Here is a 5,602-nt window from a genome sequence, read left to right as displayed (position 1 = left end):
AACTGGGAGGATTCAGAGAGTAGAAAACTTTTAAAATTGATTAATTTTTCCAGAGAGATCTGAGATGATATTATCTATGCCAAAACATTAACAGGTCAGCTGTGAGAAAGGAACAAGTAGAGGTGAATACTTCTGGGAAATTTTTTAAAATATGATGCCATTCATCACACACACACACACACAATTCTGTTAACTGTGTATGGTGATGGATGTTAAGTAGGCTTATTGTGGTGATCATTTCACAATATATACTCTTAAAAAAGAGACAATAGGCCCAAAATAGAGTCACTTGTGCTAAGCCCATGTCTCCAAACCGAGACTTAATGTCTAACCTAATTGCAGTCAGCCTGTCCAGAACTGTAATCTTAACCAGTCTGTCTGGAATTTCCTGGTCAGCACTACTGAGGTCATCTGCCAGCTAGACCCCTGCCGTCCCCCAAAGGCAGGTGACCTTCCCTGAAACAATCCACTCTCTGCTTGTAACTTCCTTGTCCTATCTCCTTCTGCCTATAGAAGTCTTCCATTTTGTACCGCAGTTCAGACCTCCTTTCTATCCGCTAGATGGGATGCTGCCTGATTCAAAAATCATTGAGTAAAGCCAATTAGATCTTTACATGTACTCAGTTAAATTTTGTTTTTTTAACAATACAAATATCAAATCATTATGTTGTACATCTGAAACTAATATAATATTATATGTCACTTAATTTTTAAAAATGTGATTGCCAAAAAATAAAGTGTTGGAAGGCTGAAAGATAAATTAGAATATAGGCAGGAGGAGAGACAAAGAGAGAGCACAAGTGAATAGATTAGAGACATGTCCTGCACACTACTAAGGAACAATTTGAAAGATCTAACAGCAGTCTCAAAAAAGCAAACAAACAAACAAAAACCTGAAAGAGAGAATAGAGGAAATATGAGAACATTTCTGAGATCTAAACAAAGACACAACTATTCATACTGAAAGGACACAAGGAATACTGAGCAGCATGGAGGAGAGAAGATAAAATTCACATCCCTGGCTTCTGTAAGTCATCTGCACATAACACTATTTCAGGGTTGGGCTGACGTCATCAAAGGTTTGGGGGGTTCTGGGGTGAGGTAACATCACAGAGTGTGGCCATGGGCCTCCCACTGGCTCTTTTTCTTCCCTCATCAAGTAGATGCCAAACTCTCCTCCAGGAATTATTATTCTACCTCCTAGTGTATGAGGATTAAAGGCATTAACACATGAACTCATTTAGCAAACTCTGGGTAAAGTGTTGCTGTTGTCACCATCACCCTCCAGAAAGTTCTCAGGCATTGCCTCGAGGTCCTTCCAGAGGTGCTCCACGCTCACCCTCCTCAACCCACGGGTCTCCTGTCTGTCCCCAGGAAGCTCCTCCAACTTCCTCAAAGCCCTCTGGCCACTTGCTCAGACCCTTCCTACCTAGCATCATTCAAAGCTGTCCGGAAATCCCATGTCCTGCACACTACCTTTCCCAAGCAGTTGGAAGAAAGGTGGTGACTTACTGGGCCCTTCCTTCTCAGCAGATGACCCCAGGACCCCCCCTCCCCATTCAACTCACATAAATAATCCCACATCACCGAATCACAGACCCCCGGAGCATTTCTGCATCGGGTAGTTTGGTCAGCTTGCAGTGCCTGCAGGCTGTGTTGTGAGGCAGGGAAATGCCCCCTAGCAGGGGCCATAGATTTGCACCACATCCTTCATAAGTGTAAGCTGCTGGCAGGCACTCTGTAACGCAGTGGATAGCAGGAGGGGTCTCCTAGCTCATGGGTATTGTGCTTGTGCACCTCCATCACTCTCTCTCCTGCCGGTCTTAACTCCAGGGTGACTGTCTACCATAATCCCTGGCTGTCGTCTGTGATCTCCCAGGGCCCATTTCTACCTTCTTCGAAGACACCAGCTTGTGGTCCACACGATCCCTCATGACCTCATTTTCTCATACTGTTTTGGTAACTTCAGGGTCTATGCTGGTGAATCAGAAGACACACCATAACCGCATACTTCCTTCTCTTCTTTAGATGGATATATGGTCATTTGAAATAAAGATATTTCTCAGTCTCCCTTGTAGCCATGTGAATAATGGCCAACTGAATATAAGCAGGAGTGCTGTGGGCGACTTTAAGAGGAGGAAGTGCATCCTTTTCTTATCCTCCTTTCATGTCAGATGGAGTGTGGATGGCTAGAGCCCGGCAGCCAATTTGGACCATGAGGTGAAAGCCACATACTGAGGACATCAAACAAGAAGATAGAAGACTGACCCCTGAGACCACAAGCTATCATGACCTCTCTGAGCTGCCTGTTTGTGGGAGAACAATAGCCATATTGTTTAAATCACTGCTATTTTTGTTATATACAGTTTAACTTAATCCTGTTATCAGGAAGTTTAAGAGACTTCCCTCAGGTCACATGGTAAGTAACTGGCAGAGGCAAAATTTGAACGTTGGCAGTTTTACTCCAGAGCCCGTAAGGACACTCATGAAAGTGGGGTTTGCCTCATCTCGAGGGCCTTACAGAGCGGGCACAGCCCAAGGGACTGCAGTCATGAGCTCCAGGGGGCAACAAGAAGCTGAGAGAGTGTGTGATGGAGGAAGAAAAGGGAATAAGAGGAACACAGAGCAGAGTGGATAAGCCTTCCCGTACACTCTGCATCCTCCTTCCCATGGCACTGAGCAAGGAGACAGAGGGAGAGGAAAGCTGGCATTTGGGCTGAACTAGTTACACCAGGTTTCATTCCAGGACTGTCTTTTTATCCAATGAATACAGACGTTGATTCCTACAGCAACTTGACACTGGTATAATGTAGTTTTGTACTACTTTTGGAGATGTGGTGTAATCAGATTTACATACCCTCTGCCTCTAGAATCCCAGGAATGGAAGCTCCCAGAAAGAGCTCCATCTTTTCTTTTCACCACTGGACTTCTCTGCTTAGAATCACTTGGTGAGGTATTGGCGTGGGAGAGTGCACGTACCAGTGGAACAGAACAGATGGCCCAGAAGCCATTTATGGAAACTTGGTGAATATCTGGATAGCTCTATAAGCTCATGGGGAAAGCAGAAACTGTTCAATAAATAGTGCTGAAACAACGGTTCAGATGCAGAAAAACAAAATTGGGCCCCTGCTAAATAAAGTACACAAAAATAAATTTCAGATGAATTAAAAATCTTAATACGAAAATAAAAATTTAAGCTTTTAGAAAAACTTGAGGGTAGGGAAGGATCTCTTTAAAGATTCAAAGGCATAAGCCATAGAGGTGAAAGACTGCTACATTTAACAACACTAGCATTTAAAAATTACTTTGGCATCACAGAAGACTCCAAAGGGAGGATAGGGAAGACAAGCCACAGCCTAGGAAAGATACTTGAAATGCATATAATTGACCAAAGATTAGCATCTCTCCAGAATATATATCTCAAGAGGCCTAACTATCTGTAAGTAAAAGGCTAAGCATCCAAATAAAAACTGGGCAAAGGATATGGACAAAAAACAAGGGAATCTGGAGAATTCTCTGGCGGTCCAGTAGTTAGGACTCCGAGCTCTCACTGCCAAGGGCCCAGGTTCCATCCCTGGTTGGGGAACTAAGATCCCACAAGCCGTGCAGTGCAGCAGAAAAAAAAAAAAGGTGGGGGAATCCACACAGTCAAAACGTGAGAAGATGCTTAACTTCATTGCAAACTCAAACCTCAGGAGGTAACACCTACCCAATGAGCAAAAGTGAAAAATTTGATAATGCCAAGTGTTGGCAGAGCTGGGGGAAAAGGGGGAACTCTCAGATGGCTGATGGGAGGATCAAGGGATTCAAGTGCTTGGGAAGCAAGTGGGAACATCCAGTCAATGAGAGGACTGCTGGTACGCACCCAAATTCACAAAACAGGATGCTCGTTGCAGTAGTTATAATACAGAAACCCTGCAAAAACCTGGCGTGTCCATCAATAACATCACGCATAAACAGTGGACTATCACGCAATGCAATACTAAACAATAGTTAAGACAAAGAACCAGAGCTTCATCTACATACATGAATGTCTCAGAATGTAATACTAAAATTTTTTTAAATGTCAAGTATGTACAGTATGATACCATTTCTATAAAGTTGAAAAAAACATGCCAACATGCAAAACTAAAGTAAACATGGATGGGAAGGACACAAGCTGACTTCAGGACAGTGGAAGGGAGTAAATGCAATTAGGGCAGAATACAAATAGCACTGCAGAACAGTAAGGTTTTATTTGTACAAACAACTCTGGAGTGAATATGGAAAAAATACTAAGGTTAATTGATTGGTTACCAGGTGGGGGACAGAGGGGTTTGCATACCACTTCTCTGTTCTTCTCAGCATGCCTGAATTACCTTTTTTCATCCTCTTTTTTCCTCTCCTCCACTTGGGTGCTGGGTTCCCCAGTCTCCCAGCGACTCAGGGACCACGCTTCCGCGTGTAGAGTCTCCTCAAGCATCTTTGTTTTCTCACCAGTGGCTCTTGCCCTTTTGCCTTCTCACATTTGTTCCTCCCCAGTCTTCATATTAATCTTAGCACCTCATCAGGGCACCGTTCACCTCTCCTCCCCTCACTGTCCATCTCTACCTTCTGCTTTTACCTCTAAATGAGGCTCCACCCCCAGCACCCTGGTCAGGCCTTTGACAAAGGCCTTTTAAGCCTAACAAGTCAAAACACTTGTCAGATCTCCTCTTTGGAAGCCCCACCCTGAGACCCCTCTTTCAAAGATAAACATTGCCCTACTTGCCAAATTGAAGAATTTTTCCCAGTTTTTCTTCCCCTTTAATCTCCAGGGAGCTTTTACTATCACGGCCCAGCCCTCATCGTCTTAAAATTCCTTCGGCTTTCGGCTTTCGAGGCTGTGATGTCGCCACCCTGGGTGTCACCTGCGAGTCAGTCACAAGCCAGTGACAGTTGTCCGGATTGAACTGCCACCCCCAGGCCAAGCACGCTGGCCTCCAGGCTTCCACGCCTCAGCCCAGGGGAAAAGGAAGCTAAGTCAAACACCAAAGTACACAATTCTTTCATCTCCTTGTGATACCCAGCCTCCTGATACCCAGGCTCCTGCGTTTCTTGGGTGTCTGACAGCCGCGCTCCCCGCGGGCCCAGCGGCCTGCTCTGCAAGGCCTCAAGGGGCTCAAATTCCGGTCTGGAAGCTGAGGTTCTCTTTGCAGCCCGTGAAAGATGTAGAGAAACAAAGGAAAAACCCCTCTGCCCACCTCCCACCCCCCGCAGTGCCCAGAGACATGGCCATAGAAGGAAAGGAGAGCGGGTTCCTGGGCTCCCACCTGGCCCCCACTGCGCTGCTTCCGCTGGGGACCAGCCCTGCTCTCTCGCTCTGTGTTTTGGCAACAGCCTTACAGTGTTTATGAAGACAGCCAGCCCGGCACCCGCCCAGCTGTCAGACAGCGGGCCTCGGGAGTCTGTGAGCGCCTCTGCTTAGGAAACCTAGTTAAAGAAACGATTGCAGAGAGGGGGTCAGTTAAGCCTCTCTCCTCACAACTAGGCAAATCTCTTCCCTTTCGTGCCCAGAGCGCGTTATCCCAGGATGCCGGGAGAGGGGCCCACACTGATGAACAGACCAAACCCCGACATTGCA

The sequence above is a fragment of the Balaenoptera acutorostrata genome, chromosome 1, assembly GCF_949987535.1.
Source record: "Balaenoptera acutorostrata chromosome 1, mBalAcu1.1, whole genome shotgun sequence".
NCBI lineage: Eukaryota > Metazoa > Chordata > Mammalia > Artiodactyla > Balaenopteridae > Balaenoptera > Balaenoptera acutorostrata.
The sequence above is the reverse complement of the archived record's forward strand: the minus strand, read 5'-3'. Positions refer to the sequence as shown.